At 43.9% G+C, this 24,428-nt stretch overlaps 1 long non-coding RNA gene across 1 annotated transcript in view; it reads right to left on the reverse strand.

Annotated features, from left to right (window-relative positions):
* LOC116793846 overlaps positions 1-24,428 on the reverse strand; it is a 36,987-nt gene that overhangs the window by 12,010 nt on the left and 549 nt on the right. Inside the window, exon 2 of the long non-coding RNA XR_004359606.1 lies at positions 209-306. This is a non-coding gene — a long non-coding RNA (uncharacterized LOC116793846). The remainder of the gene's footprint in view (positions 1-208; positions 307-24,428) is intronic.

Consider the following 24,428-nt stretch of genomic DNA (forward strand, 5'->3'; position numbering starts at 1 on the left):
CTCTGTTCTGTTGGCTTTACGTGAGGTAAAGTCCTTATTGCTTTTAAACATCTAGTGTATCACACAATCTCCAAGCAAATCTCCAAACCACTGAAAGATTTTTCAGAGAACTGAGTTTAGTCTTACAAGTGTGAAGGTCTAAAGATCACACAGAATGCAATGGAGTCTTCCCAGGCACATCCCAGTAGCCCTTTCAAGTGTCACATACCCTCCTCTGTAGCCACCTCCAGGACAAGAGCAGAGAAAAGAGTAGCAGTGTTGGAGGGGAAGATTGCACGTCCGGATGGTACACAGTGGAAACCACTCCTGAAAATACAAAAAGCAGGATGTGTAATCGGAGCAGAGCAGTGAGAGAAATGAACCTTTATTTTTTCCCTACTATATGGTGATTGTGAAATTTTTTATAATCACAAGTGATGAAGGTGTTGTCATGCCTCAGTCAACAGACCGTGCCCCCAAATACCTCAACAACAGCCAAAGAAACATTGTGTTCTGCAAGTCAGGTTTTAATTTTGCTGCCTCGAATCCCAGTACAAGTCTGGGCTGGTTTTATGAATTCTGATGATGTTGCAGCCTAATGTGGCAGCCTGATAGATGCAGACTGAAGGAAGGGGGGATTTAATAGCCCTGGCCCGAGCACTGAGCTGGTAATGAAGAAGGGTTGTTATTAGTCGTTTGCATAACATAAAAAGGAGATTCAGATCCAGGCTTAATAAATTCTTCTTTGTATGAAATAACACAGTTATAGCCACTTCTATAAAAATGTCAAAGCCTTTATATGAAGTAAATGTTCCTTCAGAGCATAAAATACAGTCCTACGACTCAATAAAAATCACTTGTGTCACTACATGGATTTCTTTGAAGGGTCACTCACAAGGCAAGGGGTGTGAACTGAAGCATTGCTCTCCTTCTCACTTGAGGTGTGAGACAGCATGGTGACAAGAAGAGCTAAAGTTGGGGTGCCAGAACTAAAGTGGGGACAGTGAGGAGCAGGCACAGAGAAGCAATGCCTTGGGTGTGGACCTACTAAAAAGGCACACTGCTTTTTCTTGGTGGCGTTTTGGCCCTGAGAAACTCTAGGTCATCACCCAAGATTAGTGGGCTCAGAGGTGGGTCAAACCCCCAGGCAGTGGGAAGTGGATGGATTGGGTGTCCAGGCAGCAAACAGCAACTGGGCACAACTGACAGAAGACAGATTCAGATATTCAAAGACAACTAGTGATGCTCCATGTGGAAAAAGTCACTGCAGCAGTGGGGAAGGCTCAGCTGCAAGCACCCTGACTGTGTGGTAGTGTCAGAGGAGCCTCAGCCAGCTGCTCCATGTAGTTTCCTGTCTGGCATTCTCCCCTTGGAGAGCTGCACATGCCCCATACTTGGGCCAGTGCCTGTCTGGGTTGATGTGCAGTGCACCAATCCCTTCAAGCACAGCTCCTGCAGAGTGACAGGAGGTCGGTGGAGACCAGGAGGCCTGGCCATGCCCTGCAGGGAGCCCCAGGGTGGCCATCAGCACTAGCACAAAGGCCCATGACCTTCACTCATCTTCTCCTTGAGCAGCCCAAGGAGTAGAACTCTGTCTGAATCACAAATAGCAACTAGTTTCCCTTGAAGACAGATATACTTTTCATACTTTGAGATGTTGAGACTCAAGGATCATGGTGACCCTGGAAGAGTCATCACACCGCAGCAGGAGTGTGAGTGCTATTTCTCAATGAACTAGTTGAGGTGCCAGCAGCAACGTAAGTGCAAATTCAGTGCTCCTTCTGGGTTATAATAACCTCTGAAAGGGTACACTCAGCTACAGAGCAGCAAGCAGTTTGAGGAAGCATACTTTCCTTCCTATATATAATCCTGGGTGCAGAACGAGCTTTGCATCCTTACTGTGCTGACACCCTTAAAGTCCTGATCCTGACACAGAGCAGTGCCTCAGGGCTGTCTGCTTGAAAGGCCCAGCTTAGACCAGCCTAGGAAATACAGGCTTATCGAGAAGAAGTTGGCTAGCAAAGTCCTTTCAGAAACTATGTGTACTAAATTCATGCTCCAGGCAGCTTAGAAAGTGCCTGTGCTCCCTCCTTTTAAAAATTAAATTGTCATTGTAGGGACACCCATCCTTTCCATCACAGGTAGAAGGGCTGTGTAACTCCCAGCTCCCAAAATACTGGTGCTTGCAGAGGGATATTCCCTTTAGCAGATGCACCCGTTCTGTCCCAGGGAGCTGTGCCCTTGTTGCTGCACTACTACAGACCCTTTCCTCCCTAAGTGCTTTAAAAGCGACTTCACCCTCTGTGCCCTAGAATTTTGGCAGAATTTAAGGCCACACAAAGAGAACATGGTTATCTCATCTAGATCACCGTCAAGACCTATGGCTGGGATGTGGCCAACTGGAAAGCAAGTCATGACTTGCTTTCACTTTGTTTGGAAGTGGGCAGACTGTGTCTAGCTGTCTGCCACACACAGAGGCCTGTTATTACATTCACAAATATTCAGAAATCATGAGGGACTTGGGCTGTGGTTCTGCAAGATGTGAGAAATTTGTTTTTAGGCTCGATCAAAACCACCCCAGTCACACAACACAACCCAGTGGCCAGGTACCAACCCAACCAGCCAACTCAAATCTGCTCAAGTCTTTCCAAGGAGTGACTTTGGAGCAGAAGGTTTCATCCCAGATTGAATGCCAGCTGTGCCCCTGTAGCCAGCATAAACAGAAGTTAGCACACACTCATGCAGCTACGCTCGTATACAGACCCTTGACCATGGACAATGTTCATCCAACTGGAGATCTGTAATCCTGGGGATCCAATACTTAATTAACTGAAAATTTCCAGCATTTTAAGTTCTGCTCCTACGTACCACACAGAGTATCATGCATTTCTGTGTGCTTATTTGGCTGAGTTTGGGCAACTGAGGAATAATAGTCTGGAATTTGACACAATTTCCCTAAATAATCCCGCACTACAAAATACTGTGAGTCAGACTGAAGATTTCCAGGCTGTCCCAAAGCTTGGAAAACCTTCTTGGGCAAACTGCACAGCTCCAACAAGACATGCGCTCCTGATTTGACTGAAGGATGTTGAACCAGTAATTTTCTCTCCTGCATTTTCAAAAAGAATATGTATAAAACCGCACACACACGTAACCTATAGCTGTGATTAGCACCACAGTGATTAAGCAGATATTCCTTGCAAGAAAAGAGGAGAATAGAGCAGTTACGTACACACCGACTTCCACATGCATACGAGACATCCTCCTTGAAGGGGGAATTATGGTGCATGGGGAGAATAAATCATCCCAGGCATATCTGGGGATGTCCCATGCTCCCTCAGCGCTCCCTCAGGAAACAGAATGTGGAGAAGCTAAAATAAATTGGAGAGATGAGCAGTAATTTATTTTCCCGTCTGGAAAAGATAATTTAACTACTCAATTAAACATTGCCTGAAGCCATACTATTAGAGTTGCACATCCCATCTGTAATACAGATGGATCTTGCTCTCTTATTACTGGTCTTCATGCTGTCTGGTACTTTAAAATTCTGGTTTAATTAGATGACACCTTCCACAAATGCTGAGCTATTGGAACATAACTCAAGTAGTATCTAGGAATTTTTGCCATCCAAGAAACCTTCTGTAGGAATCATATGTTCTCGTATCTCTGACATATAAGAGCAGGTTGGAAGCAATACTGAATAAACTGATGATATGTTATTTCTTACTTCGTGTTATTTTGAAGCACAGTGCTTCAGTCTGGGGTCTTTTCTCTCATTTATCAATGGTTTTCACTTGAGATCATCCACAAATCAGATAGTTTTACAATGTATTTTTCATTGATTTTTCTAAAGTGTTGATTCAATATTGAAATAGATCATTTTAATACTGAATTAAGGAGCAAGTATCCCCATTATGAGGAGATTTCATTACGATAGCATTTATTACACCCAATTATAGCTGTTTTGAAACTATGCAGTTATTTGGAGAGGTTTGTGAGCGATGCCTGGATGGGCAGGCAACTCTTTGATGGGCAGGGACTTGTATGAGTGGAATACTTCAGAAGTGCCTGGCAATTCCCCCAGTCTCCTTGCCACCCCTTTGCCCATCTGAGCCCACAGTGCAGCAGGCAAGTGCAAACCCCGCAAGTTTAAGGGATTAAAACCCGTGAAGCCACTCCTGAAAGGTGGAAACAACCAAGATCCACAGACTTGGGGATGTGGCACTTAGGGACATGGTTTAGTGATGAGTGTGGCAATGCTGGGTTAAGAGTTGAACTCGATCATCCTAGAGCTCTTTTCCAATCTAAACAATTCTGTGAATCTATGACTTCTGACTTAAAAGTTCAGGGGAATTTACATGTGATTGAGAATTTTGCACCACAAATACAACTGAATGAGCAGGACCTTTTTGCTTTCACATGAAAATCTCCATCTATCTCTCCAGAGAGGAGAAGCACTTTATCCCTCAGATCCCCACGGCATCTCCCTAGCTTAGTGGGAAATTAGACAAATATCACTTTATTCCCTGATATGTTGTATTTTTACTAACCATTCTAGTCTAACAACTTTTGCCAGGATGGGAGATTCCCTTGTGCTGGGAGCTGTATGAACACAACACAAAACCAGTGTTTTATAAACTCCTTCTTGATAAAGACACTGTAACTTTGGAGAAAATAGAGGGATTTACATGCACAATGAACAGATCTCCTGTGATGACCACTGGTCCTGGATGTCTTGGGTTAACTAGTCAGCTGGGCTATCAGTGACATCTTTAAGCATGAGAGCAGTTTTCTTTATCCCATTTCATCCGAACTGCTATAACTACAGATTTTGTTGTTGTCCAGCTTATTTTTGTAACTCTATTAAATTCTTTACCTTAACAGGGTCACCATTGGATGCGCAGTACACTGTGATTTCTTTACATTGTACTACTTTTATGAGTCATAGGAAGTACTGAGGGACAAAAAGCATGACTGAAGATGTGAAAACATCTATAGAGTCTATGTGTACTGGTCCTTGTAGGTTTTATGAAATCCCATGAAGATGAAGCCAAGGTTGACTTCCCTCAAAGAGCCTTAGAGATAGTTTAAAAAAAATGAATAAAAAATTTCGAAAAGATAATTTCTTCACTGTTAGATTTGTAACAGAAACTCATCACATATATCAGATCCTTGGTTACATATGCAGATGTTTCAGCCATATGCAATAACATATGGCACGTTTCTCACAATAACTAGTCTTTTTTTCCTGTATAAGGCTACAAAAACAAACACAGAGTGTCTCAGCCTGCTTAGGACAGAGGGGGTATCTCTACTGGCTTCTTCTCCCCCTGCTAGACTAACTGCCCACCAGCCAAACATTGGTCCAGCTACCCCTCGCTCTCCAGTCCACTTTCCAGTTATCCTGGTACAAGACAAGCTCTGCAGAAAACAGCTTTCTCCCATACCTCACAGTGCAAGCTGAGTCATGTCCAGCCACAGAATGGGTCAAGTTGGAAGGGGCTGCAGTATATTATCTGATCTAACCTCCCTGCTCAAGCAGGGTCATCCCACAGCACATTGCATAGAATTGCCTCCAGATGATTGTGGAGTAACTCCAGAGAGGGAGACTCCACACCCTCTCAGGGCAGCCTGTTCCAGTGCACGGTCACCTGCACAGAAAAGATGTTCTTCATGCTCAGGTGGAACTTCATGTTTGTCGGTTCCTGCCTGTCATCTCTTGTCCTGTTGCTGGGCATCATCAAGCAGAGCCTGGTCCATCCTCTGACACCTCCCTTCAGACACTGACAGACATGGATGAAATCCCTCTTTAGTCATTTCTGCTTGAGTCTGAACAGGCCCAGCTCCCTCAGCCTTTCCTTGTAAGAGAGGTGCTCCAGTCCCTTAATCACCTTTGTCACCTTCCACTGGACCTGTTCCAGGAACTTCATGTCTCTCTTGTCTTGAGGAGCCCAGAACTGGACTCAACACTCCAGATGTGCCTTACCAGGGCTGAGTAAAGGGGCAGGATCACTGCTGGCAATCTTCTTCCTAATGCACTGCAGGATACCTCTGGCCTTCTTGGCACAAGGGCACTGTTGGCTCATGAACAGCTTATTGTCCACCAGGACCCCAAGGTCTTTCTCCTCAGAGCTGCTCTCCAGCAGGTCAGTCCCTGGCCCGTACTGGTGCCAGGGTTATTTCTCCCCAGGTGCAGGACTCTGTATCTGCCTTTGTTGAACTTCAGAGTTTTTCTCTGCCCATCTCTCCAACCTGTTGAGGTCCTTCTGACGGGCTGCACAGCCCTCTGGGGTATCAGCCACTCCCCCCAGCTTTGTGTCTTCAGCAAACTTGCTGCTCCTTCATCCAGGTCACTGATGAGTAAGCTAAACAGTCCTGGGCCCAGTACTGAACCTTGGGGGACACCACTAGTGACAGGTCCCCAGCTAGATCTTGTGGCCCTGATTAGGACCCTCTGGGATCTGCCAGTTCTCAGTCCACCTCACTGTCCTCTCATGCCTTCTTCCCTCACGGTGTGTGGATGTTTTGTCCACCACAACAAGTTTGGCCATGTTATTAGCAAAGGAAATTAGAAGTAGGCACCTTTAATCTTGGTCGAACAGCCTGGTGCTTGATCACAGTGTCTGGTGCCTCTGCTGGAAGGTCAATAGCAAGAAATTAAGTGCTGCTTAAGCTCTACTGATCAGATCAACTCCCTGCCCCAGATGTTCCTGTGGTGGAACAGCCTGGTTGCAAATACCAGCTCACCTCCTTCCCAGGTGCCTTTTGGCAGGAGTGCACATGTTGAGAGCCACCAGCTTAACAAATCTCACCAAATGCAGACATTTCTGTGTCTGATAAGCGACCAGTTTTTGCATTTGTTAAAGTTATTCATGGGGCAGAGAGTTTTTTTTCTGGGTGCTGGAGGAAAAATTGCTAACTCAGATGGAATTCAGTACAAGCACTTGAGATTGAAAAGGTCATGGCTGTTAGACTGGGCAAAATTTATTTCTTTTTGGTTATAACAGCCACAAACATGGAAAGAGAAACTTCAGGGTTCCGCCTGACTTGCAAGGAAATAAAGACACAGATCTATAAGACATTTTAAGCTAGTAAACCAAAAAGCAGATCAGCATGCTTGATGGCACAGGATCCGAAAGAGATGTTTCAAATTATTACAAAATTCCCAAAACAGAGAAATTCAGAGCAGCTGCTGAAATGGGGAAGGGCTTTGGGGAAGGAATTTTGATTTACAAAACAATTATGAAATTTTATGCTTTTCCCACCCCTCGACATGTATTAAAACTTTGCTAGCTATCCTGGGGTTAGAGTTTCCCACTTGCTTTATGCAACTTGCAACATCAACATTTCAGTCAACAGAAAAACAGTTTGACAACTCCTTAAACACAAAATTGTCATTTCCAGTAGAAATATGAATGCAGCATAAGCACAGCTGTAAAAACCATGAATGTTTGAGAGTTATAATCTTCAAAGTACTGCTTTCTTCACTGCAAAAAAGGGAATGCTTTACTTACAGACAACTTTGTTTCCTAAATGCCTGTCTGAAGCATGAATTATTCAAATAATGTGACTTTCTGGAGAGACACAACTATTTCAGACCTCTGATGGAAGTTTTTTGAAGGAAATGTTGGTATTTACATGTAAGAAAGAATATTTGTTTGTGAGGGAAAAAATAAATAACCAGATACGAAAGGATAAAACCTGTTTATTTTCAGGTTCTGCTTCTCAGCTCCTTGTCTAAAGATTCTGCAGCTCTAAAGGAACATGATTGTGAAGCCCTGAACCTCTGCCTGCCTTCTCTCTCTGATCCCAGCAAGAGAAGTAGCTGTTGAGGACATGGGAGCTGTGAAGCAGTACTCCTCTTATTTGAGAGATATGGACGAACACACTTGGTTACAGAAACTGGACAATATCTCCAGCTGCTCCCCAGCCCCACCTGCTCGCAGGGTTCAGCCTGGAAGGAGCCCATCCTGTTTGGCTGATCCTACCAGCTCTGGAATTATTTTCCATGACTCTTTTCAAGGGCCAATTCCTGCTTTGAGCACTTGTCGGGAATAATGGAGATCTGCAAGCGCCAGCTCCAGAGCACACACAGAGCTCTTGGGGGGAGCAGAGCTGCAATGACAACTCTGTGCCTGGTTTAAAATTATTATTTTACTATTTAAACTACTTAATTTTTTTAAGACCTAGAGGCTTAGTAGTTTACTGTGCTAGATGAAGAATGCCTCCTTCTATTGGAAAACAGAGAAAAAACCCCCAAAGCCACACATTTCACTTTTCTCCTGGGTTCCTCTTGGCAGCTCTACAGCTGCTGCCTTACTGAACATATGTACTAGGGGAGGTCAAGTTTATCTCCTTTTTTTCCTGAGGAAAAAAACTCCATTCCTGGCCCAAGGTCTGGCCAGCTTTTGGGTCCTTAACTTCAAGTTGACCACCAAACCACTATCACCCTTCAGCCCAGGAGCATACATGCCACAGGAAAGAGGATGATGTGAAGGGCACAGGAGGCTGACTGGCATCCAGGAAAATCATCCAGTCCTCTGGAAGAGGGTGATAGCAAATAGAGCAACAGCTGGCAAGAATAGACCAATAAAAATGTGGTGTTGAGGGATGAGAGGGGAAAAGATGGATATAACAATCTGTGCTTATCCAAGTTTGGCAGCTGAATCACATATTCTGGAAAAGATAAAAATACATTCAGGCTTGAGATGCCTCTGTGGGGATCTTACACCTGATGGAGTGACAGTAAAGAACTCTGCTCCATGGACTCCTCTGGGCACAGTGACAGGACAAAACCGAAATACAGGCAATTTTGTTTAAAAGTTAAAGCTTTTTGCTTGTTTGTTTGTTTTTACTGTGAGTGTAGTCAAATACAAGAACAGGTTGCCCAGAGAAGTTGTGGAACTTGGACATACTCAAAACCCAAGTGAGGATAGCACAGGACAGCCTGCTCTAGCTGGTTCTGCTCCGAGAAGGGCTGGACTGTCCCATCTCCAGAGCTGCCTGCTCACCTCAACTATCCTGTGATGCTAAATTAGGTGACAGCCATAGACAGCCTAAGAACAACTTCTTGCCTGGTGTGCATGTGCTGTACCATCTTTTGTCAAAGCATGGAGGGCACTCTTCACCTCTACTTAGACAAAGAATAAACCCAGTGAAGGACATTATTTGCATATTGAAAAAAACCCTTCCACATCTTCTGGGCATACTTTACTCTTCTCAGTGAGAGAGACAAAGGCTTCAGAATAACCAGCGCAAAAAGGGACCTGATTTCTTCAAACAAAACAGCTCAAATGAGTCATCCCATATTCCTGGCACAAACTGCTGCTAGCTCTTGGATGTTAAGTGAGATGGGCAGGATATACTAGGCAGTAGCCTGACTGTACATGAATTAAGAGATGGATTTGGTCATGCCAATTATTTTCAGAGATTAGCCTTTGCAAACACACTTCCTACAGCCAAATCAATTGCTGGCCCTGTTCAGGCACCCTTGTTCTCTCACCTCTTCTGTCACCTACCATCCTTCAGCAAAGCAACCAGCCTCTTCATATGCTGAGCTCGTTCAGTGATTTCCTCACCTGAATTTTGGTTTCCACCTGTGTCTCTTTACAAGCACACCTAGCACACAGCTCCTATTTGCTTTTCATGCTGCCTGCTGTTTTCAACAAACTGAACCCAGAGCACACAAAGGTGATATCTTCATTCCGGGCAGGACAGAGACTTGACACATTTCTCTGCTTACCATCAACCCTCACACACTGATGGTGTAATAATTCACATTTTGTCATTCTAGAACAAGAACAAAACAAGTCAATTGACCCCTGTTTGACTCTAAATTGTTTTCTGCATTGTCAAAACACACAAATTTAGAAAGATAATTACCCCACTACTTCTGAATGACAATCTCAAGTTGAACTATAAGATCTCCATGGTCCATCTATGTCTTTGCAGCTGAACTTGCTCCAGATGCCCACAAACCAGAAAGGCAGATAACCAGGAAGGCTTCACTGGGCTTATACCTCTACCTCTCACTACAGAGACCAAGGGCCAAGTAGTACCCCCATCCTCAAAGGCAGAGTGGGTGTGAAAGCCCACGCAGGCTGGATGGGCCTTGGAGCAGACACAACCTCCCACAGCACTGCCACAGCTCATCCACAAAGATCAGCCTGACTGCCCTGTGACAGAGCAGAAAGAGCAAAGCTGGAAAGCAACCACCTGCTGAGACCATCTCCCCTGAAAAACTGCTGGAAAGACACAGGCTTGCACACTCCAAGCACAGCCATAGGGCACTGAACTTTTATTATCTTACCTTCTACCTAAACATGAGGGGGCAAGTCTTGTCCTCTTGGGAGCAGGGGCTGGATGCTGCTGGCTCAGCTGATCCAGAGGAGCCAGACTGCTGTGGAATTGTGACAGCTTGAAGGGTCAAAGGCACCCCAGGGCACTCAGGGAGCCAGGAGTCTGTAAAGTGCCACTATAAAATGTCAGGACAGAGTAGCCCAAACAAGAGAGCCTGCAGGCAGAGCTCATCAGCCACAAGTCTCCAACTGCCCCTACCTGAGTGAAGCTAATTTAACAAGGAGCAATAGGGGAATTGGCTGGGTCCCAATTAGGCTAATTAGGGCAATGGTGTGAATCAAGCAGGTAGTGAGGAAGAGCCTGGTCACTTGGAGTCATATGGGGACCTGTCAGGGGTTAACATCAATGCTGCACTTGAGCGTTTGCTTGAAAATCCATGTGTCTCGCTAGCTCTCTGTCTTTCCCACAGGGATTTGGGCAGCAGTAAACCCAGCCCTTCCTCTGAGCACAGCACAGCACCTCTTACCATGCCTCTAGCAATGCTTGTTTATGTGATCTTGCCATCGCTTTCTACCCAGTAATCCCTCTTCAGTGTGGTTTCTGCAATGGGTTGTCACCAAGAACTGGTCATTCAATCACCCTTTTATTGGTAAGAAAACATCACGTGCTCTTGCACAGGTTTGTCAAGTGTGGAACCCAACCTGCACACACACTGTCACAGCAAGAGTGCTGCCAGGAGCCTCTGTGCAGGTCACTGCAAGCCCTGAATCCAGCTCAGTATGCACAAAGCCATGCCCAGACTCCCATCTTCCTGTTCCATACATGGCTGTGCACCTCACCTGCTGTAAAATTCCCAACTTGACATGGTCTCTATCAAAAAGTGCTGAAGTTAGAGACAATAAACCACTCATGGAACAACTATCAGCCCCAAAATCTGTACTTTTAGCCTCAAAACGCAGTCTATCACTATCAAAGCTGTCACTTTGCCTGACTCAGAGCTCACAGATGTTCAGTGTAATGGTACACATTTAATACAGATACATATTTCCCTTTGTTTTTTCTATCATAATTGTAGAACAATTAGAAAATAATCCAGCTATGTTTTATTCTAAGTCAAGGCTAGCAGTTATTAACATAAGTAGTTATGTCTTTCAAGAAAAAGCTGGCCTTGATTCAGTTTTTTTCCAAATCAGAAACTGTGTTATTTCATTTCTTCTGGATCCACGTGGAAGCCAATGCAAGGTAGTCCTCTCTATTTATGTTTCTTGATTTAGTTTATGCCATTATATACTAATGTAGGCTGCCACTTGGCCAAGGCCAAGATTTAAGGTGGTGTTGTGCTCTCCTCAGGTTGCTAATTCTTCCCTGAGTGCTCTTGCTAGTACTGCACAAAGCAGGTGGTTAATCACACCCCAGGTAACAGGTCTCAGGGCTCCCAGGGATGCAGCCACTTGGTTGTTTTTGTTGTCATTCCTGTACTTTTTTTTATGTTTTAAGGTAATGTAGCAGGGTCAGGATGTGAAATGCTGCAGAGATTAACTAGGCAATTCACTGTTGGACACACAGCTAGAGAGTGAACTGTTGAAAACCAACACAATTAACCAGTGGTAATCTCTGACATAAGATCTGAGACCAAAAGCTGATTCAGGATTTCAGAGGAGGAAGAAATATTTCTCTGACTAATGAGCACAACACTGGCCTGGGTTCTTAAAACATTTGAAGCCCTGTAAGCTTTATGTTCCAAAAGAAATAACTGCTTTTGAGTTCTGGAGCTGAAAAGGCCAAAAGGTGAGTATGTCCCTGCAGTGAGCTGCCCACACAGGGACAGGCTATGGGGCAGGGTAGCCAGCAGCTTGATGATCCTTCACACACAGGACCATGTTTTGCAGTCAGAACATCAGTGACATCAGTATTTTCCCGCTGCCCTTAGATAGATAAATAAAACTGTACCCAGTTTGTTGGTTTTTTTTTTTGCATTCCTTTGCTCAATTTCTTTTTGTGGCTGTACAATGAAATTTTCTGCTCTCTTTCAATGGCCTTAACATTTAATTACTTAAATCAGAGAAATGTTTTTACTTCTCTGTTAGATAATCTGCTTTCTTTGAACTGTGAGGCAATGCAGAAATGTCCTGTGGGGAACACCAAGAGATGATAGGTCAGATGAATGCTACAAGGTGTAGCTTTGGGATCTTTTGCTGGGACTTGCCCACTGTCCTTAACTAATGAGGGACACAGGAGAGACAATAACCCCAGTGTCATGAGGGGTTGAGGGACCCTAATGTCACCATTCCTGGAAGTGTTCAAAAAACATGTAGATATGGCACTTGAGGACATGATTTAATGGTGAACATGGCGGTCGTGCTGGGTTGATGGTTGGACTTGATGTCTGAAAGGTCTTTTCCAGCCTTAATGATTCTGTGATTAGAAATCAGCTCCACTTGCTCCTCTGGTAATACCTACTGTAAATGTTTTTGTTTTATTGTAGGCTCTAATTATCTGTTTTGGTTTCATCACTTGTGTTGGTGATGAGTGAAACAAATGTGAGATTGTCATGTTCCAATGCTCTGTCAGCAGTTTAGTCCCGATTAAAATACATCTGTGATGCAAAACCAAGCTAGCACTGAAGCACTCTCTCCTTTAGCTTTCAGAAACACCACCAAAAAGTGTCCAAACACACACTGCCCATAGAGAGCACCTTCCCCATCCAGTAAGAATGCACATCACTCTCTTGCCCTAGAGCCAGCCATTTAAGCAGTTACTGAGCTGCAAATAAAATCCATAATGGCTTTTAAAATGTTGCTCAAATTAGTGCTTAATTATGTGCCCTCCTCTGGGAGGTCATATCATGTGTTTATTTAAATTGCTCCTTCTGAAAGGCTTTAAATGGCCTGGCAGTCTGGGCCGCTGAGGTCAGTGGGAATTTTGATCTGAGAAATACAAAGAGATGGAAGTACAAGCAGATGCCAAGAATCCCTGGGAGGGAGTGTCCCTCTGTGGCCATCGATCCCCTGGAGGGACTTGATCTCCTCAGTGGTGAAGCCCTGGCCAGGTCTGTCAGGTGAGTGGTCCAGCCCTGGCTGCCACATCTAGGTACCACAGGAAGGGTTGGGGAGAGGGGAAACTTCCTCTTGCCTTCTCATTCTTGAGTTGCCTTTTCTGAGAGCTATCTAGGGGATCCTCTTCCTCAGCTGGGGTGCTGATGTGTCCTCTTCCCAAGGGTGTGGAAAGAGGGTCCTCATGACTCATCCATTTGCTATTCTCACACCTCTGTAATCCTCAGATGGACTCTTCCCCTCCTGGCTGAACTGGCACTGTTGTGTTTCACAGTAAAAGGGATCAGCTGCATCTGTCAGGGTGTCAGCAGAGCATCACACGCCTGGGGGACATTGATTTTGAAGAATGTACTTGAGTTCCAACAGAAATGAAGGAGTTGAAATACAGTATTAAGCTGCTTGCGTCTACCATCAATTCACATTAGATGTAGTCAAGCTATTGACTTAAAACCTCAATTCCCCTCTTACGAAAGAACGAAGCTGGAATTAGGAGAGGAAAAAGAAATCTGCATTTTCATGAGCCAGTGGCTGTGATTTTTCCATGAGCTGATGAAAACTGAGAGGAATGCACTGCAATAAACCAGGAGAGGAAACAGCCCAGTCATGAAGTTGTCATCAGGAAAACCTCAGGCAAAGGTTTTACAGCCTCTGCAGATCTGCTATTGCCTCTCCAGTGAGAGGCAATGAGGTTCAAACAATTCATGAAAAGACATCAAGGTGATGACACAGAATTAAAAATGTCTGGAACACTGAGCAAGCTGAGGAAAGAGACCTCAGATGTTCCTGCTGCCAGTGTCTGGACAGGCCCCTGCTCTTGGCAAGGAGGCTGCCTGCTCCTTGCCTGGTTTAGGTCTGTTGGGATCCTCAGAGCTCTGTGATGATGAAGTTTCCATGGATGCCTGTAACTGAATCCTTATTCCTCTTTTCTCCAGAGTGTGGGTGGGAAGTTTTAATAGTTGTGACAGCATTTGGGGTATTAGTCCTTGGAAAATGATCACCCCAGTGTTTGCAAAGTCCACCAGAGCTACCCATTCACTTGAGTAGATTATTCCTTTAAAAAACCCTATGACCTGTATTCCTGTTTTATGTTACACTGATATTGATGTATCTAAAATGTCTGTATACTAACTGCTATGATTATTCCACATACTGGTATAGAGCTTTATACTTATTTAGTAGAAAACTATAAAAGGTTCCAAGAAGACCCCAGTGGAGATATGTGTCTCCTAGCAAACTGAGGTATGACTATAATTTATTCAAATTAAATACAGAAATAAAGCCAAGAAAGTAATCAAAAGCATATTTAGTGGACTGTCAGATGATTAACCAACATGTTCACAGAGCCAAACCTCTATATCAGTTTTTTAACTGGTTCATTAGTTTCTCTTGGCATGAACTAATTTACAAACCTCTAGCTGACCTTGACATTTGAGAAAAGCAAATTCTGACAACTCCTTTATTTGTATCAGGGAAAAAAATATTTGTCAGGTAGTAGTTTGAAATAGGGATTCAATTATTATCGCTTTTTTCCCCCTTGAACTGGAATTACAGAATGAAAGCATCGCTGTCCTCATACAGCACATACAGTTCTATGAAAATGAAATTGCTGTGAATTAAAGGAACATTTAACGCAAGGGATTCAAGTAGATTTCTTCTATTTGCCTGCAGTGACTAGTGAATTCAGAATGACTTGGTTATGAAACTTCAGTCAGACGGAGCACCGAGTACGGAGCTCTGAAAGTACAGGAGTAAGTTCTGTACAGGCTCAGAACACTTCTCACCTGTACTAATAAAAGTGTCAATTGTGCCCTGTGCTTGTAACTTATTGAAGTGGTATAATGCTGGCTCTTTTCCTTATCTGAATGACACTCACTGCTATTCAAGGTAGTCTGTGCCTGTTACAACTAGACCCATTACTTGCGCTTTCTTTTCACCCATGGTGGTATAAAAAACTCCCCAGAAACTATGAACTGGAATTAAACCAATTTAATCCAGCCTTGGTCATGGCAAGAATCTTCTGCAAACACTCAGTAGGTAAAGCTTCATGAGAATGAGTCCAAGCAAAAATTGTGCTTGAATATATCCCATGTCCAATTTTGCCTTAGATCAAAACCTACTTTACAGAAAACAGAATATTAGGTACCCTTGAGCAATGCTCAGTAACTTTCTTCAAATTTGGGACTTAATGCAGGACAGCCTGCCTACCCACAAAATTGAGTTTTTGCAAAATTAGGGCCTAAATCCTACAGTTGTTCAGTTTCTGCTCACATCAGTTCATATTGGACCTATCTGACCATAATTCTTTTAATCATCTTGCATTTGTTATATCACTTTGATAACATAAAATCATCTTATATTAGTTTCTCATAAATATAAATTACATTAAGAAGCCAAACTCTTCATTTCACTTAAGGTTCCTCTGTGACAGCATTACATTTCCCTATCTCATAATTTACAAAAAATCCAGGCACTTATGAACAAGAAAATTAATAATTAAGGATATAATAAATCATATATACCAACTTAATAAACACATTAAAAAGTAGAAAGCACATTTCATCTCAGTGTAACAACCCAATTAAAATTTCAAGGGTAGCTTATGGTTGGAGGTGGCATTATTTCTACCTTGATGTCTGTGTTATCCATGGCCAGGCAGCTGAATGGCCCTGTCAGAACCTGGAAGTTGGGGGGCTTTTCTCCCCCTGCCTCAAGGGGCTGTTGAGAAAATGTGGGTGATGTGTAGGAAACGAGAGGTGAGAGCAGGGCTCAATCTCTCTTCTGGCTTTAGCATCTCCCTCAAGGACCTGTGGCAATGTCCTTACCTGCCATTGCCCTGAGCTGGCTGTAGATGAGTCTTTGGGTGTTTCTGGGTACACAGGGCCAAGTGAGGACATAGGAGAATAGGCTGGTTTAGGGCACACAGCTCGTTTCCCCTTTCAGGAGGACATTGCAGCTTTCCCAAGCAGTGTGAGACAAAAGGCAGCCTGGCAAGCATACAAAGGGTTTGGGACATCATGAAAAGAAGGAGGAATAGTGCATTGGAAAGGCTATCAGGAATTGTTTTGAGTCTGCTGCAGCCCTTCATAAGTCTCATTGCTATTTTTAGATAAAAAAAAAAAAAAAGATGTTTCAGACTCTTAGAAGCAAAAAGAGTGGCTAAAGAAGCTCCATATTTTATTTGAGGTATTTCTACAATGGAAAAAATATATAAATTTATCCAGACAAAGCTTTAGGAAATATCATTGACTAATGCTGCTTAGGTTTAGCAGAATTACTCTTTAATTAAATCAGATGACTGTCACTCACTGAGAGCAGTGAAGCAGGAATATGCAAACTACCTCTCCTTTTTGAACATGCTGTATGAGTTCCAGCAACAACACACTCATCCCCATGGGCAAACAAAAGCACCGCTGCACACTGTGATACCAACTCTGCTGTGATGCACTGCAAGGGTCCCTCTCACTTATCTGGGAAGAGATTTACATTTTAACAAGCTGCTTGAAGCAGAAAGAGCCAAAAACATAGCTCCTGTTGGTCACTGTGGGAGCTGGGTCTGGAGGGCATGGCCAATATTTCTGGGCCAGGGTAATGTCTTGTAAGAAGGAAGAGGACAGAAGCTGTAGGAAATCTTTACTAGATCCAAAAGCTAGTCACATGCAATAGATGTCTTTGTCACTGCCATAATAAATTAGAGAGACTACATTCTCCTTGCACTGATGAAGAGGATTTCTTTTTTTATTTATTACTTTTGAACAGTTTCATTTTGCTGCAACAAATCACTCCAAGGCAGACATGGTGAGGATGATCTGCTGGCGAATTTCTGCCTTTCACAGGACAGTTTGGGACAGCTTTGAACAAGAGTTTCCAGTTCTGCATGATAAAGCATTCAGATTGAATTTAAAGATGAATCACTTTGATATCACACTTAAACCTTTTGAAGAAAGCTTGCTAAAAAGATTGACTGATGTGATCACCCCTAGGCAGCAGGACCATATTCCCACTTAGCAATACAGGTACAGTTCCAGTAGACACAAGAAGAGAAAGAAAATTAAATTTATGGGATAAACCTTTCTTTGCTACCTCACCACAACAACCCTCTTGGCCTCTACCTCAAGCCCCCTTCAGAAAGGCGTCTGCGCCATACACGTGTGCCAGGGTGTGCTGCCCATTTCAGAAACATTATTTTGGAAAACCCAACCAGAGAAACCCCAGATGGGAACCCTGATTGCTTGCACAGGGCAGCCATCCTTAACAGAATCTCCTCTTAAACATTCATCTCTCGTTAGCCCTTTTCATAAGCAGATGGAAAATGAGAAAGATAGCCAAGTGTGGCTTTGACAGCACAAGAGCTTATTAAAAATGATGGGGAGGTTACAAAGAAAACCACCTTATTAAAAAGAAAGGACAAGTCCTTTTGTGAGCCTGTCACTGCTCCTAATTCATCAGCAGATTTCCCCTTTCTAAAGCAGAGCTACCTCAGCCCTCCTCAATGGGACGCAGTGCGCAGCGATGGCAAAGGGCTGCTGGATTCATTGCCTGGAGGTGGGCAATGAGTCCCTCATCCTCAGGCTGGCACTGCATGGGCCATTAGCTGAATTAACCTCTGAGTAAATTGCAGCCTGACCTAGAAAACACCTGCTCAAGGGACCACAACAGCAGCAAATAGGTGGCAGGAGGGATGGGAAGGCCACTGTGTCCTGTCTCGCTGTGTGTGGTCAGAGCAGCACTGAGCCTAACCCCTCCACACAGAGCTACAGCCCCAGCAGCAGAAATGGGAACACAAATAACATTGTGGCAGGCTGAAGGAAAAGTGCATAAACTGTTTAATACTTCTCCACCAGCAAGCTGTGAGAAGCTTGGATTACCAACATCATCTCCAGAAGATTTTTGAAATGAGTCGAAGTAACCTCATACGGTTGCTGAGTAGGGTGGGAAAGAGGGAGCTTTGCAGCATCCAAAGCCAAGCCTGTTTATGGCTGCCTGCTGATCCCTACCTCCTACTATCCCTCCATGCCTGGGATGCCTACATTGCTGATGGCAAACCTGAGACTTTCCAAAATGAGACCCAGCCAAGCACATTTTCACTTCCTGGCCACCAGCGAGAGCTCACTCTACAGCCTTCACTGCACCAAAATCCAACAATCCTGCCAAGCAATTTTTCGCTTCCCAGAAATTTCAAGGCACTTTAATTAAATTCTGCAAAAAAAAAAAAAATTCGCCTTGGAAATCCTTTCTGATGCCCTTGAACAGGATCAGTTTTGAAAGGCTGCTATTTTATCTCCTCATTTGCCTGCAGTTTTGCTAGCCTGACTTAGACTCCCCCATTCCATATTTGCTCCCAGCCAAGGTCACGCAGCCCAACAGTTTAGCAGGGCTGTTGATTACTGCTGATGCTGTAACAACTCAACCGTTTCACCAGCTGCTTTCCAATAACTTCTGTTTTATCTTTTTCCCTTAAGTCTACATTGGGTTTTATTATTTCTTTCTAGACTCATAAGCTGCTGCAGGTTAAATACCTTTCCCTCTGAATCAGGCTGTAGATCACACAGCAGAAGTTACCAACAGTTATCAGATAATGCACTTGATCAGCCAAACGCTGCTGTAACTTATGGTTTCTGACAGTTTAGCCACCATAAATTTTAATCACTCGGAACTACAATCATGCCAAGTTGGCCTTGAGCTGTGTCTGCACCTTGGGAAGGGATGACTAAAAGCAGTGTTTGAATGGTGTACACGTTTCAGGAGGGTCTTTTGGGAACAGGGGAATTACAACCTTTACCTAAACTCGAAGATGTCATTTCCGAGATGGAAAGGGGATGAGCAGGGAGGGGGTTTGCCATATAAAATGCAGATTAAAACCATATGACTCAAGCAAGCTCAGCACGAAGTCCCATGGTGTCCAATGGCAGATGCCAGCACAGGGACTTATAGTTTGGTCCTGTCCAGCCGCAAGACTCAATCCTGTTCCAAAACTAATTTACAGCTTTTAATCAAATGAAGCAGTTCCATTTCATTCAGTCCTCACCTCAACTATTGCAGTAACATTAGGCTTTTTTAAAACCAAATCATACATTTCAATTAAAAGATATTTGGGGTTGTTCCAGGAGCTTCTGTTGGGTGTTGTTCAGGTGAGGAATCTCTGCCAGTACCAGAACTACATCGGCCCTTTAAGCCCCAGGACCCAGCAGTTGGGTCCCTGCCCAGGTGCCAGGACCTGACATTTCCATAGGAGCACTGCCAGCAGGATCTGGAGAAGATCCTTAGGTGTAGGCTATGCAAATATTTCCAGCTCCTGTGCAGCTGCCAGAAGCAGCATTACTCACCCTCTGGTTAAATCACAATATTGTTTTACCTCACAGTACCATTTGAGAGCTCACAGGAACCTTTGGCAGATGGCCATTTCACATTTCTTCAGTGTCGTAAACATGAAATCTGTCTGTTTGCTCTTGTTTCAGGCATAATCCCAGCAGTTTTACACCCTGTTCTTCTCTCTGGCATTTACATACACTCACTTACAAAAAGCAGCAGAGTTTAGTCTCAGGACATTATATTCAGAGCTTTCAGCTCAGTAGCAAGAACTGTAACTTTCACGATATAGAGACCAGTAAACCTGTAAGGAGTCTATACCACATTATTAACTGCTACATAAACCTTACATTGCTCTCAGGTTAACTGAAAGCATCCTAAAACCTAGTGTCCTTTATGAAGTTTGCTCTGTTGTTTACTAACTGTGCTACAGTCAGCTGGATTATTGGGTCTTTCCCAGCCCTCTCCCAGGGAAAAACTCTGCTGTGTTTCCCAGAGAGGAGGGGTGAAGCAGCCTCAGTCATCACACCCTCGCAGTCGTTAGGGCCAAGGCTGTCAGCACAGCAGAACACTGCCGCTCTCCCCCAGCCCAAAAAGGCTCTCCCAGGAGCAGTTTTCAGCCTCAGACTCACCATCTGCCAACAAACATTGCTGTGCCTGTGCACAGCTAGATGTGCTAACGCAGCTCTAAAGTAAATAAAAATAAAATCCCATTTGTTTTCTAACTGATAAGGTAACTCATTTTCAGAATCGCTTCCATAAAATCCAACCTGTGTAGGGGCCAAAGATGGAAAACACTCAGCTGAAACCATCTTCAGTGTGATTGCCAGGCTGAGGAGTCACTGCCCTTGGCTAAAGCCCACCTGGCTGTTACAACCAGCTCCACAGTTCTGCCACAGGCGGTCAGTTAAAGCACCAGACCTGAGTAGGAAAGGGTTTTCCAATCATATTGCATTTGAGACTTTGAAGATTTGCCATATTCCAAAACCAGTCAAAAACTTCTGTGAACTGAAATGTCAAAAAGCCCTCTCGCAGCCTGGGACTGGTTCGTTCAAACTGGAGCCCTGAAAAATCACTGAACATTTTGATTTTGACCTTGGAAGTATTCTTTTTCTTACTTCAAAAGTAGAAACATTATTATTTCCATTATTTCAAAACAATTCTTTTTAATTTAAATAGCTGCCATTTGTCCCACACACTGTCTTAACATCTGAATAATAAAGAAATTTCAGAAATGCCAATAATCTAAATAGCTCACAAGCTTTATTTTTAGTTTGCAGAGATTAAACATTCTTCACATTAATGAATCTTCTATGTTTTACTTCAGTTCATACATTTTCCTCCCTTATTGAATAGCAGACCTCTCAGAAATCAACACAGCTTGTTAGAAAAAAGACAAAATGCCTATTAAATTATCAAGTGCATTTCTCATCAGAGTGCAGCCATCGTACTCTACAAAGAAGCACTATAGCTTAATTGACTTCCTAGAAAAAGCAATGTTTAGGCAGATGGTACTGAGAATCATCTGAGTGTTATTCTTTAAATTGGTGTAGTTAAGTGATGGGGACGTTTGGAAAACACAGGAAGGCAAGAGTGGATGCATCACAGAGGCTTTGTGCCCAGCGTGATGGGGCTCAGTGCCCACAGTGAGACATGGAGCTGGGCAAAGAGCAGGGACTGCTGGATCAAATATGGGGACAGAGAGATCTTTGTGTAAATATGGTAAGTGAAATTTATCAGAAAAGAAAAAAAAAATCCTGAAAAAAATTACGCTTCCATCCAGCTATCAAATAAAAATCTACAAAAATGGATTCCTAAGGGTCTGAGGTGGTATGGAGCTGGCAGGCTGTAACTGAGCCAGCTGAGCATCCCCGAGTACCTGCATGTCCAGTTCAGAGCAGGGCACTCAGAAGTTTGGATGCTGGTGCAGGGACCCAAAGCAATCCCTTGAGAAGCCTGTGTGTCCCTCTGCCAACATACAGAAATATCCTGAAGCATCTCCTGACAAAGAACAACCTCTTTACTGCTTGTTCATCTGAAAACTGGAGGTGCTGCAGAGGTAAATTAAGATTTAAGGCAGGAGAGTTAAAATAGAAATCCTATTACCGAACTTTCCAAGGCTCATTCCTAAAGTGAATATCAATACTCTGCTTATTAACAGACTTCTGTGGAAACAAAGCCCATTTGCTTCAATTCTTTTTAATTTCACTCTCGTTATTTCGGTTGTGCATTAAAATTATATAAAAAATAGAAATAAAAATAAATCATGAACAACTCCAGGCTTGTGACTTTTGGAGAAGTGCTGATATTGGTGATCATCTCCAAAACTTTTTTCCTGTGATTAAGAAAATGAAAAATGTTCCTTCAAGCTACAATTCTATTAAGAAGCTTTTCAGAGTAGGAAGGATCCCTACCTTTAAATTATTTAGGCTTACTCTTGCTGGGAAATTGAGCGGTAGAATCAATGATAGGCAGAGAAGAACAAGAATATTTTAGGATCAAGGGCCATCCTGCCCTTTTTCTGCCGCATTTCACTGCTGAAGCTGCCAGAAGAGCCTGTCAAGCAACTAAGCACGTTGCTTAGGACTGTCTCCCTGCAAAGCAGAGAGGAAATCCTGTAAATGGGATTTTAAGAGCAGTTGGAGTCAGACTGCAGCTGCTGAAACATTTCTCTGGCAACATGACAGCCTCAGTGAGCGTCAGGAGATGCACCCAGCCAGCACAGGAGCTTAAGCTGGGAGCTGGTAATGCAGGCAGGGTTACTGAGACAAGACAACCGGTGGCTTGTCTGGTTGCCAAACCACCCATGGCTTTTATGATGTGCCAAAACAAAGCTTTTAGAGTGGCCCAGGGAGCAAGGTGGGAAGGACCCTGGAAATTACTCCAAAAATCTTCCTCCTCAGTGCACTCCACAGCAGCTTTGGCCACTCTAATACAAGCCTGCCCAGATAAAAGCCACACGTGGCTTTGCAGTACAAAAGTTCAGCTACCTGGGTTTGCAAGATAAGGGCCCAGGCACAGATTCTTCTTCAGGCTGGATGTGCCCTATGTGTCAATATGTGGGTAAACCCAGAGCATTGCAGCCAGGTCTTGTGGATGGATGCTGAACACTGCTGGATGCAGGTTGAGGAACAGTGGGAGCAATGCAAGGCTTCCCATGCTGGAGCAGCAGCCAAATGGGTCTCAATGGTCTCTGCTAGGATGGATATAACAGCAGTGGTGCCACACACTCTGCCCTGCAGTATGGAGCATGCACCACAGCAGGGAAGCAATGCAAAAGCTGACACATTTTAAAAAGCCTCCCTCCCTCTGCAAATCTGCCTGGGCTGTGGTGAAACATCAGAGGTGACTAAAAGCTGGCACAGAAGGCTTATAACACGTTTTTTTTAACCTAGCTTTGCCCTATCTACTGTTGACGCTTACAGAGTGTCCATCTGTGTCAGTGGTCATGAAGTCTTGGATGGAGATTGCCAGGACCTGACATCCAGGCTACTTTCTTCATTCCAAACCCTAGCAGGTAACACTTGCCAAACAGGGCTTTCCTCAAACAGGAGCTCTCCCATCTGTGACAGCAGCAACAAAACACAGGAGAAGCACCATCTGTTCGTCTAGATGGGTACCAGCAGTACCAATCCTCACCACAGCAGTTGCAGCCTTTAATAAATACATAGAACTCTTTTTCTAAATATTGGAAATATTTAGCCACAGAATAGCTATTTCAGCAGGATTTATTGTTATTTATGTTGCACCAACAGCCTGCCTTCCTAATGAGCATCCCAGGCTGGTACCACAGCTTGTACAACAGCGTTAAGTGAGTCCTGTAACAAATCCTTAGTGCTCAGCTGCCCACTCCTTGCTCTGTGCCCAGGGCAAGTGGGAGTGTAAGATATGGTGAAGGTGCTCTTGCTGCAGGTGTCCCCACCAGCAGCCTGTAGAGGAAACAGTACTCTCCAGAAGCTTTCCCCTATAGCTTTACAGGCTGGATCTCACAGGTACCTCACCTATCCTCAGCCCTGCATGTACAGCCTTCTCCAGCATCACCTTCTTTCTTTGACCCCAGCACTCCCATTGCAGGGAAGTTGGATCATTTTCTAGTTTTACAAGTGTCAGCAAATGCCATACGGGCTGTAGTTATTTTGGAATAGAGAAAAATGAAGTCTCATCCTAAGCTGCCAGGGATGCTGTCTGTATTCAGCCTCACCAGCCAGGAAACAGAGTGGAGTCTGTCCTGTAGCCTTGTTGCTCTCTGGAGTTTCTGCTCACTGATTTTGGCCTCTCTGGAGCTGGCTTTAAGACAAGTACTGTTTTAACGTAACCTTTCCTGGCAAAAGCAATTTGCCCTGAATAGGAACACGGGATTAATAACCTAGCCTTGCTTCCTGAATCTTCTCTAGAAACCACACATCAAAAGTAGTCTGTGGTAGCACAGAGAAAAACAAGTATGTTGAGGGTGTCACCCCCAATCATTCCATAGTTTGGAGCAAGCGTGGAGCATTACTGAAAGGAAAGTTGGGTCCCAGCACCCAAAGCCAGGAGCCGGGAGACCAGCTGTGCCCTCAGAAAGTGCTATTTTTCTTGTTTTGCTGACAGATGGTACCTCAGTTGCTCTTGAAATAAATAACATTTTGTTGCCTGAGCTACGAATGCTGGTGTGAGCTTTAAGATAAAAAGAAAATACCCACATATGGAGCTGTGCTATGAGTCTGCTTTTAAAGATGCTGGAAATTACTGGGGAAAAGGAGGGCTTCAAGTGTTACCTTTCCATTGACAGTAGCAGGGATTGCTGAATGA

The sequence above is a fragment of the Chiroxiphia lanceolata genome, chromosome 14 (genome assembly GCF_009829145.1).
Source record: "Chiroxiphia lanceolata isolate bChiLan1 chromosome 14, bChiLan1.pri, whole genome shotgun sequence".
In the NCBI taxonomy this organism is placed as follows: domain Eukaryota; kingdom Metazoa; phylum Chordata; class Aves; order Passeriformes; family Pipridae; genus Chiroxiphia; species Chiroxiphia lanceolata.